The sequence below is a fragment of the Glycine max genome, chromosome 7 (genome assembly GCF_000004515.6).
Source record: "Glycine max cultivar Williams 82 chromosome 7, Glycine_max_v4.0, whole genome shotgun sequence".
NCBI lineage: Eukaryota > Viridiplantae > Streptophyta > Magnoliopsida > Fabales > Fabaceae > Glycine > Glycine max.
This window is the reverse complement of record NC_038243.2, coordinates 13,771,950-13,785,486: the sequence shown is the minus strand read 5'-3', so window position 1 is coordinate 13,785,486 and position 13,537 is coordinate 13,771,950. Positions and strand designations below refer to the sequence as shown.

Below are 13,537 nucleotides of genomic sequence, written 5' to 3'. Positions count from 1 at the left end.
CTTGACGGTATATCTGATACAGACGATGAAGTCACCGACATTCCTCAACCAGTAAGAATTGTTCACCCAGCAGAAGGTATAATTTGCTGTATAAAAAAATTACACAATATATTTATTATTTGATGACAATTGTATTTAATGTTAAATAAGTATTATTTGATTTTTTATTTTGAACTGTTAGGTGCACAACGAATTGAAAATCCATTTTGGAATGATGCTTTACATTATAACAATATCAACTGGAGTTATCCTGATGAGGAGGACATTTGCGGTTTGGAGATGCCGTCGACTTTTAATGTTGGCCAAGAATTATATGTTGGCATGGAATTTGATAGTAAAGATGCGGTCAAAAATGCAGTCAAACAATATGTTATGAAGGTGCATCAAAGCTTCAAAGTTGTTGAAAGCAAAACGAACAAGTATGTGGTTTGTTGTGTGAATAAAAATGCAGAGTGTCCTTGCCCTTTCTATATGAGGGCAATTATATCTAAAAAAACAGATACATGGAAAGTCACACAATGGGGTGGACCACACACATGTCTGAATATGACCATGACACAAGATCACGAGAAACTTGATTCAGATTTAATTGCCACTTGTGTAGTAGGTACGTATTTTATGTTCATATTATGTTCATTTTTTGTTAATTATCATTTAAATTTTGTTATGTTATTGACAGGCATGATCAGAGAAGATCCATCAATAAAAATTTCTTTGATTCAAGAGAGGATTAACAGTGAATTTGCGTACAAGGTGTCGTACAAAAAAGCTTGGTTGGCGAAACAGAAAGCCATTGCAATTGAATATGGCGATTGGGATGAGTCATATGCGAAACTTTCGTCGTGGCTAACACATGCAAAATCATTCTCCTGGATCATATTTTCAAGTATTACATGACGATTTTATCATTGGAAATACGGTTAGTCGCGAACACCGTCAGTTTCATAGAGTTTTTTGGACTTTTGGGCAATGTAAAGAAGCTTTCAAGTACTGTAAGCCAATCATACAAGTTGACGGCACACATTTGTACAACAAATACCGTGGGACCCTCTTAATGGCCACATCACAAGATGGAAATGGTGGCGTCCTTCCTCTAGCATTTGCGGTGGTTGAAGGTGAGACGTTGACAGCGTGGTCATGGTTTTTGGCACACTTGCGTGAACACGTCACTGATAAAAATGGTATTTGTCTCATTTCTGATCGACACGCGAGTATAAAGTCTGTTGTCGCTAACGAAGCACTTGGTTGGCAACCTCCCCACGATTATCATGTCTATTGCGTGCAACACATAGCAAGCAACTTCAATCGAAAATTCAATAATGCCAAACAAAAAGAAATATTGAAGAAGTTGGGTAAGATTTCATATTTGATGGTCACGTTTATTTAACTTCCATATATACTTAAAATTGTTATTCATAACTAATTTTATGCAGCCTACACTCCTTGCAAGCACATTTTTGATCAAAATTTAGAAAAATTTCGTGAACTAAGTCCAGCCATAGCAACATGGATTGATCGCATTTCAAAGGAAAAATGGACGATGGCTTATGATAGAGAAGGACGTCGATATGGCCACATGAAAACCAACCTCTCAGAATGTATCAATAAGGTTTTGAAGGATTGTCGCAACATTCCTATAACAGCATTAGTCAAATCAACGTATAGTAGGTGTCAAAAGTACTTTGTTGAGCGTGGCTGCCAAGCCCAGAGACAGTTAAATGAAGGGCAAGTATATTGTTCAAAGCTTGTTAAAGAACTTCGAAAAAAATCAAGAACAAGCTTGTTCGCACATCGTTCGTGTGTATGACATCCACTCCACAAGGTTTGAAGTTGAGGAGACCTTCAATCCTATTACGCAACGTGGCGGACAAAAGTGGGCAGTTAACTTGAATGGTCATTATTGTCAATGCGGAAGGTATTTTGCGCTTCACTATCCATGTTCACATATTATTGCAGCTTGTGGTTACGTGAGCCTGAACTACTACCAATATATAGATGTTGTTTATACAAATGAGCACATCGTAAAAGCTTACTCCGCACAATGGTGGCCTCTTGGGAATGAAGCGGTTATTCCTCCTTCTAATGACGCATGGACACTTATCCCTGACCCAACAACAATTCGTGCGAAAGGTCGGCCAAAATCAACAAGGATAAGGAATGAGATAGATTGGGTCGAGCCCTCTGAGCACCGACAAAAATGCAGTAGATGTGGAGCCGAAGGGCATAACAGGCGTCGCTGTCCAATGCAATATGAGCGTGGGAGTTGTTCAACTCGTTGATTTATGTATGTTAGTCGAGTGACTTGTATTTGTTTAAGTTCTCTTCAATGTATTGAATTTGTGGGGTTGAATAAATTTGTTTGTTAAAATCATAACTTATTTTGGTTTATGTACATTAGCTATTTGTGGGGTTCAATGAATTCGTTAGTTAAAAACATAATCCTAATCCCTACTTGTAAACCTTAAGCCTTAAAACATAAGTTCTAAACCCTAACTCTACCCCAAAGACCTCAACCCTACCCCTAACCCTACCCCAAAACATCCTTAACCCTAATCCCTAACACTAAACCCTAACCATAAAACCCAACCCTACCCCAAAACATCCATAACCCTAATCCCTAACCCTAAACCCTAACCATAAAACCCAACCCTACCCCCTAACCCTAAAACACTAAGCATTAAACCCCTAAGCCTCTAACCCTAATACCCTAACCATAAACCCCTAAGCCCTAACCCTCAACCTAAACCCTACCCATAACCCCTAACCCTACAACCCTAAACCCCTAAGCCCTAACCCTCAAACTAAACACTAAGCATTACACCCCTAAGCCCTAACCATAAACTAAACCCTAACCATAACCCCTAACCCTAACCCTCAACCAAAACACTAAGCATTACACCCCTAAGCCCTAACCATAAACCTAAACCCTTACCATAACCCCTAACCCTAACCCTAACCCTAAACCCCTAAGCCCTAACACTAAGCATTAAACCCCTAAGCCATAACCATAAACCTAAACCCTAACCCTAACACTAACCCCATAACCCTAAAACCCTAAGCCCTAACCCTCAACCTAAACACTAAGCATTACACCCCTAAGCCCTAACCATAAACCTAAACCCTAACCCTAACCCTAACCCCTAACCCTAAAACCCTAAGCCCTAACCATAACCCCTAACCTTAACCCTAACCACATAACCCTAAAACCCTAAGCCCCTAAGCCCTAACCCTCAACCTAAACACTAAGCATTACACCCCTATGCCCTAACCATAAACCTAAACCCTAACCCTAACCCCTAACCCTAACCCTCAAACTAAACATTAAGCATTACACCCCTAAGCCCTAACCATAAACCTAAACCCTAACCCTAAAACCCTAAACCCTAACCCTCAACCTAAACACTAAGCATTACACCCCTAAGCCCTAACCATAAACCTAAACCCTTACCATAACCCCTAACCCTAAAATCCTAAACCCCTAAGCCATAACCCTCAACCTAAACACTAAGCATTACACCCCTAAGCCCTAACCCTAAACCTAAACCCTAACCATAACCCTTAACCCTAACCCTAACCCCTAAACCCAACCCATAACCCCCAACACTATACAATAAACCCTACCCATAACCCCCAACCCTAAGCCACATCCATAAACCCTAAAACCCAACCATTACCCCTAACCCTAAAACCCTAACCCCTAACCCCCAACCCTAAGCCAAATCCATAAACCTTAAAGGGGGACGTCCAATGTTGTAGTTAAGGGTATTCTAAATGCTACTAAAGGACAAATATCTACAATGATGAACTATGGTCTAGTTTTGTTTGGATTTAGTTACTAAAACTACTTATTTTTCGTTTGTTAACTTAGTTTTATTTTTAAACTTTGTTATTATTATAGTTTCATGCGCCACAAAACTCTATACATTAGTAAGCCAAGATAAATGAGATGCGATACATTAACTGTCAAAATCAAATGTCTTACAAACAACAACAAATTTACACAGAGACATCAAAATCAGTCATTATGGTGTCCGTGATGTCGTGAGGATGTGCCACATGGTCGATCCCATCTTTGCGCTTGACGATCAGGATTTCTTCTGCCACGTTGTCTCCCCGCTTCTGCTTGCTCAGCCTCAGCAGAAAATTCCTGATGCAAATCAACACCTAATAAGTCGCCCATATCAGGTATTGCTCCAGGTACATTCCATTGCGGAGCAAATAGGGCGTTAGGTTTTGCCATGGGGGCATCGTGCTGCTGTGAAGGAGTCATAGTGGGCCATGAAAAATGAGGTTGTGTTTCCGCAACACCACCGAACGAATGTTCGCTTGTAGAAGTATCAGTGTGATGACCTTCAAAAGGATACTGATACATCTGTGAAGGATATTAGGAAAATGTCGTTGGCGTGTAATACATTCCATGACCACGCTCCATCATTTGTTGGGAATATTGTTCCGCTTCAACAAGCTCCCTTCGTCTGCCTATGCCCCGAGTTTCAACACTTGATTGAAGAATGTGAAACTCTTGTGCTGGAAATTCACGCTCTGATGCTGGACCATGTGACACTGGCTTAGTGATTCTCTCTTGCTCTTCTGATATAATCGCTAACTTATCCACATAAGGCACGAGATCATCAACTGTCCATGTGTTCCTCCCTTGTGGTGACACCATATACTATAGAGTCTCCACAACGTCACCCTACAATTATTAGCGTCAACAAATTAATGCTCATGCTTAAGAAAATAATTAGAAGTTAAACATTGAAAAACAGATACATACCAATGCAGTTGTGTTTGCATTGTTTGGGTCAACAAACATCTTTGTTTTACCCCTATACCACACCATGTAGTCCGAGTTATAACCCAGTAGGCCCTGCTGTCGAGGATAAACGTCGACCCTAAACTCTGCTCGATTGTTCCACTGACTAATCATTGGGGCCAACAGGTGGAACCAATTCTCATCTTGTTTGCCTTTGAGCGTTATGCCATGGAGATTCTGCGGTTGCGAAGGACACCCGGGAATAGGTTGTTGCAATCCAAATTGTCGTAAAACTCTATCGGGTTGGTGCCACTCAACAACATGGAAACAAATCAGTGGCACCACCGCGAACCAGGCTACACTTCCAACCACACAAATTGGAGGCAACGCTGCCATCACAGTTGGTGTGTATGGCTCCCAGACAAACTGCATACAACAACACACTTGTCAATTTTCAGTCAAACATAGCATATTAACATTTCATTTAACCAATACATTACGATGTTCTTACCTCATGTCGTTTCATCAGATCCAATTTGCGACGGAAAAGTCTAAGATCATCATTGCCAATATGCTGATTTCCACGTCGCAGCCACCTACAATAAAAATTAAATCATCATTGTCAACATGTTCCATCATTAAATATTTTCAATTCAAATCTATTTTTTTAAACAACAAACCTGTGTCCCAGTGGTTTATTTTATATGACGGGAGGCGTCCTCTTTGGAGCCAAAGTCATGCATCGTTCCCATGCCCACATTTGGATTAAGATGCACATACCTCCGATTGATTTAACTTTATCTGGCTGCACTTTATAAATACGCAAGCACGGCAGGTCCCCACGCATACGTGCTGCACTGTTCAAAGTCACGTAAAAATTGTAGGTACCTTAAGGAAACTCTGCTACTGGTTTTGTTAACAAAGACGACACCTCCTATGAATCGAAGGATCCACGCACGGGTAAACCTTTGTAATTGCTCAACGTTACCCTCATCAATATTTATGTGAGAAAAATGGTGAGCCAACCAACTTAATTTGACGACACTACCTTCAATTTCGCCTTCCTATGGTTTGACTCCTAATAATTCTTCACACAAATCGGCCCAAACAAGATTTGTTGAACCAACTAATGGTGCCCCGTCAATACGCAGACCTAACAAAACTGACACATCTTGAAGAGTAATGATTGCCTCTCCGCATCTCAGGTGAAACGTGTGGATTTCGGGCCTCCATCTTTCAATGAACGCAGTAATTAAGGCCGCATTTATCTTTAGGTATCCCATCTTCATGATCCAATAAAACCCACATTGCCGAAGCAAAGGAACAATTTCCTCTGGGATTTGTTCTTCACCTTGATACGTCGGGACTGCTCGTCTGATGTGTAGTTTCCTGTCTGGTTCCCCATTCCAAACATGTTCTGAAACATGCTTGGGTTGCATCCACAACACGTCACCATCAAGTGGACCAGACCTAGTTTGTATACTTGAGGGGCATGACGACGAAGATGTCATTGATCCTACAAAATAAAATAAAATACAATTAATTGACGATAAAAATTATACATACTCTCCAAGTTTCAAATAAATAACAAATTATATTTTTCTAATTCCAAATATTTCAATAACAAATATATTACACAATCAATAAAATTTAAATATATTTTACAAATAAATTAAAACAATATATATATATATACAAAATTAATAACTTAAAATACTTACGAGTCAAATAATTTAGCATCAAATATTTAAACTAGATGTAAGGTACCATAAAAAAAATTTAAACTAAACCTAATCTAAAATTAATAAGTTACGGAACATATAAATATTTTTAATTTACTATATAAAAGATTTTAACTAAACTTAATCTACCATATAAAAATTTAAACTATTTCTAATTTATCATATCAAATATTTAAACTAGATGTAATGTACCGTATAAATTTTTTTAACTAAACCTAATCTAAAATTTATAAGTTACGGAACCTATAAATATTTTTAATTTACTATATAAAAGATTTTAACTAAACCTAATCTACCATATAAAAATTGAAACTATTTCTAATTTATCATATCAAATATTTAAACTAAATGTAATGTACCATATACAAAATTTAAACTATACCTAATCTAAAATTAATAAATTACGGAACCTAAAATTACTTTTAATCTACTATATAAATTTTTTTAATTAAACCTAATCTATCATATAAAAATTTAAACTATTTCTAATTTATCATATTAAATATTTAAACTAAATGTAATGTACCATACCAAAAATTAAAACTAAATATAATGTACCATACAAAAAATTTAAACTAAACATAATCTAAAATTATATTTTTCAAAACCTCAAACTATTCTTAATCTACTATATAAACAATTTTAACTAAGCCTAATGTACCATATAAAAATTTAAACTATTCCTAATTTATCATATAAAATTAATAACTTAGATTACCTAAAACTATTCCTAATCTACCATATAAAAAATTTTAACTAAATCTAATCTACTATATAAAATACAAAACTCAAACTAATAATATTAACAAATAAACTAACTCTAATGTATCCTATAATACAAATACGAACATACTAACTAAAATTATAACATATACATACAATATAAATAATATCAATATTTCAAATTACAACTTAAAATTTATAAATAGCACCTAAACATACATAACATTAACATATAAAACAAACTTAACCTAAACATATTTAACACATAACACTTAAAATTTATAACCTAAACATGCATCAAATTTATTATCAATTAAAATAAACTTACCAAGAAGTTACAAGCAGCAGAAACCAAAGATGCAAAGGAAGCAAGGAACCAACCAAAGGAAGCAAGGAAGCAAGCTTGAAGAAGGTTGAGCAAACGGGTAGCACAATGCAGCATGAGAACTGCATATAAAAGGAGGAAAGCGCTCCTCGTGATGGCGCGTTGGACCTGCAAACGCAACCCGCAGGCTCCAATGGCGTTTCCTTCCTGCTTCCTGCAGCTACAACAGTCTGTTGTAGCACTGTGCACCCTGTCACCTTCTGCAAAGCTAAAACGCCAGTTTAACTGACGTCTTCAGTCTCCCATGCACAACGCGCCAGTGCACCTTGCGCGTCTCACTCCACGTAAGCAGAAGGCCAAGCCGCTGCTGCTACTTGCGCGTCCCTCTCCACGTGGCAGCTCCTACGCGGAAGCGCCAGTGGTGGTGGCGCCATGCATGGCGTTCACGTACCAAAAGAGCACCTGCCAGAAAAACTTTTAGAAGAACCCCATTTGGGGAATTAGTTTGTAAAAGGGCACTAGTTGAGGATTTTTGCCTTTAAAGGTAATCTTTCAATGTTTCTTTTTTTTTTTAAGTTTTTGTTTTTTTCTTTTTAAAAAAAAGGAAAACTCAAACTAAACATAATTTTAGAAAGACTTTTAAAAATGAAAGTAAGTTTTTTTAATAAATCAGAGTCTCAAAAATTAATTTTTATAAATATAATTAAAAATTATATGCTTAAAAAATGTCAAAAAGAAAAAGTTAAAAAAAGCATTTTTCTTCTGTTAAAAAAACAAACCACTAAGCTATAAATATTAGTCTTAAACAGAACGATATATATATATATATATATATAAAAGTGTATATATTCGTATTTTTTCACACACATAATCGATGAATTATCACTTTATATTATTTTTATCCATGTAAAATTTTTATTTTTTTATTTTTAGTCTTACAAATATGTTTGTTTTGTTTTTTCGTTCTTATAACATTTTAGATAATACTTTTTCACTGTTCAAAATACTATCTAAAGTATTTTAAAGACTAGAAATAAAATAAATATAATTTACAAAAACTAAAAACATAAAAATAATTTTACAATGATGAAAAACAAAAAGTTATTAAATTGTAATGACTAAAATAATATTTAAGCCTCCAATTAAAAATCATCATATACGATATAATTATTTTAAAAATCACATTAGCAATGATCGTAATTAAATGACAATATAAAATTAGTTTACACCATCGGCCGTGAATGATCATTAAACCTTTTCTTTTGTGCATGTTAACAATGAGTAATGATAAAAAAAAGTTAACTAAAGAATTTATATTTAAGTATATTTTGAAAGCATATATTTATGTTAATTTTAATTTATGTGAAAGGGATATCAAATATTTTCAGAATAATATAATTTTTTTATATAGAATTCATGTAAATAAAACTTTCAATCTGAATTTTGAGATAAAATTATCTAATAATTAAATAGTGTAATGGTTAGTAAGATAACTGATATGTGTGTAAAAAATAGATAAAAATAAAAGGTGTGATATAGATATTTATGTTATTGGAGTGTTTAATTTCATATAATGTTGTAGATTTAATACTTACATGGTAAAATATTTTTTTAAAATGTTTTATTATACCATGTCTCTAATTTGAAAATAAAATAATTTCATGATAAAATAACAAAATTCAATCAGGTCGTATAAAATGATTTGCCCTAAATATTAATCTAATGTTAATTTACAAATAATTGTAGTTGCAATTGGGAAAAGAGGATTTTATTACTTCATCTAACTTATGTTCTTCATGTAATATTTAGACCAAATAACTCTATGAAATTATATTACTACTTTCACGTAGTATTAATAACGTAGGAGATATTTTTATTTTTTCCAGATAAAATCCTTAAAATTATCGTAGATTAACTTTCAATTTGTTTCTAACCATCGAAACGTGAATAATTCGTTCTCCTTTGAAACAAAAGGCGTTGGCGTGAAGAATAATTTTCAAGGTGTTGTGTAAATTGCAATAATGATCCAGCTGCAAAAATAGGTACAAGGACAGAAGTAAAAATGAATATTAATAGAATATAGAGGCGTGAGACTCGGGAATATAATCTTATGTATGATATTTTTAATGAGTTAATGCAACCATTGTCTCCATCTCCCGCTCACTTTTCTTAGGATCCAACGCTTGCAACCCGTTTGAAGGGGCAAAGGTCACATCCTTACTTCATTTTCGAATGGACATCATGCCTAACTACGAATCATACTACCCAATCAACTATGCTGCTTAATTAGAGACATGTGGCTTTTTTTGGGGACTTTTTTTTTTTTTTTGGATTTTTTCAAGTAGGGTGGGTTTTAAATAAAGTAAGTGGTGAGAGGTGATATGATTTCTCAATTAAAAGTCCTAACACTTATTCAACTTATTATTTTTTAAACAAAGTCATAAAATCATTTATGATTTTAGTTAAAATTTTATTTTTATGATTTTAAAGTTGTAATTATTTTTTTTTGTTTTTACCATTTTGAATTTATAATTTTTTTTACGACGTTAAAATAGTAAATCTTTTTTTTAAAAATAAAATTGTTTAAGTTTAAAGTTTTTTTTATAAAAGTTTTAATTTTTTATGCTTATTTTATTTTGTTTTCTAGTTTTTGAAAAGGAGGGAGAGAGTATAATAATTATTTCCTTTATCCTTAATTATAAGATTATTTCAATTAATTCATACCTATTAAAAAAAGTAGTGAATCACATTAAATTTATCAAATATTTATATTATCATTTTAAAATTATCTTTTACTTATCTTTCTATTCACTTATTTGTTTCTTATTAATATTTAAAGAAAAAATAATTAAATTAGAATACATAAAAAATAGTTAATACATCTAAAATTAAAAAATATTCTAGAGAGAAATAAATTTCTTTAAAATATTTTATAATTAGGCACAGAGATTTCAAAGATATACCTGAGGTAATTTGTAATTAATTGATAGTATTAGAATTTTTACACTTTCAATAAACGAAAAATAATTTGTCTGTATTAAATTTGGACTTTGAAACAAGTAAAAAACAAATTATTGTTACTTATATTATTAGGTGGTTGAGACTTGCCATCCTACCTATACCCTAAGGTACAACTTGGAGTCCACTGTTTGGATAATTTTTCTAATAAATATTTATCGAACATGAAAGTAAGACTGTAAAATAATTTAACTTTTTTTCATAAATTAATATTTTTATGTTTTTTTAACATTTGTTAAGAGTATTTCTCATTTACAGCCTTTTGAAAAGTTGATACAATTTGATTTATTTACTTCTTTATTTTTTATGAGTGGTTGTAAAAAAGTTTATCTAATTGAATCAATATGTTTTTAAATTTCTTTTTATTCAATATATGTATTCATAAAAAAAATCTCTTTATTTGCTAATTGCTGTCAATTGAAAACGAGTTAAGAGTAAGAGTAATAATATCCACACGATGTACTTTTCTTGTCTTTGAAGTTTGAGAATTAAGATTGTCAATAAAAAGAGAGAGAGAGAGAAAAAATAATGCAAATGGGCCTGAGATATATTTTTTTTTTTATCCCTGAAAATTGATTTCGATTTCAATTGAGTTAGTTAGATTCCCGTAAGATGTGATTTAAAGTTAAATTGACAGAACATTCCGATCAATCGTGACTATTGTCTATTTATAAGGATGTATAAGAAAGGTTGAAACATAATTACATTGTGATAATTATTTTAAAATTTATATTTATAATGAACTTTAACGGTGTTAAAATATAATATTTTATACTGAAAATATATAAAAATAAACTCTTAAACTAAAGCTTTTATACTTTTATGCATTCTATTGATTTTTTTTTTAAGTAGGTATATAATTTAACTTCTAATTTTTATCATATACATGCATGACCAAGACGAACATCCTCTAACTCTATTCACATAATAAATAAAAAAATTTATAAATATCCACTCATTTAGATGTGTTTGATTTGTATTTTCATTTTCTGTTTTTATTTTCAAAAGATTAAAATTTTAAAAATATGTTTGATTTCACTTTTTGTTTTCTTCTTTCAAGAAATAAAAATACTGAAAATACGTTTTTTAAAAAATATATATTTTTAAATTTGCTTAAAATTACATTTTTTCTCACCGTGTTTTACCCAAAATGAGGTTGTGGTTTCAACTGAAGACAATGAAAACGAGATTTTATTATTTTTAGTTTTTTGTTTATTTGGAAAAATATTTTCACTTCAAAAATCTAACCAAACACATTTTCATCACTATTTTTTATTTCCAGTAAAAATGAAAACAGAAAGAGCAATTAAACCAAACACCCCTTAATTAGCCATTCACCTTTATCTTGCTTCCACCTTATCTTATTTTCTCTATCGGTTTTCTTTGTCTTGTTTATATCTCATTTTTTTCACTCCAATTAACTCGCCTCCGAGAATTGGGTGACTCTAATAAATAACACTCTGATAAGTTACTTTCCATGTATGAATGTTGTAAAATTGACACGCATCCAATATTCATTTCACAAAAATGTTTCACCATTTGAGGAGCTAATTCTCAACAAATATTAACAATATTTTTGCCATGGACAGGAGGAACATTATGTTTGAAGTAGCTTTTCAACCTTTCCATAGGTTTTTGGCCCCCAAAGCATACAAATACACCAACACCACCACCCAAAAATATGTTCCCAAAACTAACCTTTGTGTTTTGTACATGTGGTAGCCCCTTATTGTGCACAGCCTCTCTTTCCTTTTCTTGCAAAATTTTGCAAACTGAAGCTTCATTTGATGATAGCACTGCAAATACTTTTGACGTGACTTACAACAGTGACCCGTGCTAGTGTATCAAACAATCCCAGCATAAATTCCAGTTCAAGGGCATAATAGCTTTTAGAAGCCAATTAGAAACTTCAATCTTTATACATATATACTTTGTTTTTATGACTCTTTGCAAAAACAAACAAAACCAAAAAGAAAAACAAATCAAAAAGGGTTTTGTCATACATTAGTTTCTTATCTAGTTCGAATTGATGACATCTAAGATTATCGTTATATTTTATTATTTTGATCAAAAATTCCATAAAATACTCGTAATATTTTTTTATATACGGTGGATCCTATGAGTATTTAACACAGTTCTATATTTAAAATTTAAACTCAAGATCAATTATAAAACGTATATTTTCCTATAGTAATACTCAAACTAAACCATTAACAGAAAAAAAAAGGTACCATGAAGAGTGAAGATCTCTAAAAATTAACAAATTGAAAATTCTAAAACTGGAATCAATGGACTGCGAATTGTATGATACACTAGAACAGATCACAGTTGCACATCACATGAACTTGAAAAGAAGAGGTAGACAAAGGAGATCCAGAAGCCAATAGAGAAATTGTGTGTGGAAAAAAGGTAGGTTGAAGAAAATTGCGAGAGAAAGAAAAGAAAGAAGGGTAGAATGTGGGAATTGGTGGTGCCATGAATGGTTTGGGTTGGGAAGAAGCTTACTATAACAACTTCGGATTTGGTGCAAAGGCCCACCGACAAGGAGCAAATATCGAAATTGATTATTGATTATTGACTCGTTAAACATGCAAATCGTACGTCAACCGTTGGATGGAGAACCGGACACGTGTATAGCATGGAAGGCAAGACGCAGTGAATTCGCGAGCCCCAGTGTTTCGAGTGCGCGGTTTCCGTGCTCAAACTTTACTAAATATTTTATTCCTTTCATTGTCTTTCTCGCAATATAAAAAATGGTAGTAATTAGAAAATATTTAAGGGATTGGATTAGGATTTTTAAAAATTATTTTAGGAAAAAATGTCTTGTAGATTTTAAAAATTATGTAAGAATATTATGACTTATTAATTTCTTTACAACATTTTTATGATAATTTATATTTTAATGATTTTATATCATAAAAATTTAAAAAGTTTGAAAGAAATTTATAGATTTATAAGATTTGAAAGAATTGT

At 32.7% G+C, this 13,537-nt stretch overlaps 1 long non-coding RNA gene across 2 annotated transcripts; it reads right to left on the bottom strand.

Annotated features, from left to right (window-relative positions):
- Nucleotides 1-3,928: 3,928 nt before the first annotated feature.
- LOC102662899 (uncharacterized) lies at nucleotides 3,929-13,069 on the bottom strand. 2 transcript variants are annotated; one of them, XR_005892186.1, is made up of 6 exons: nucleotides 12,263-13,069; nucleotides 7,550-8,020; nucleotides 5,437-6,272; nucleotides 5,268-5,352; nucleotides 4,778-5,182; nucleotides 3,929-4,696 (listed from the first exon to the last, which is right to left on the bottom strand). It is a non-coding gene; the product is annotated as an uncharacterized lncRNA (long non-coding RNA). The 2 variants fall into 2 exon arrangements; XR_005892187.1 differs by having other exon boundaries at nucleotides 7,550-8,008.
- Between the last annotated feature and the right edge of the window lie 468 nt (nucleotides 13,070-13,537).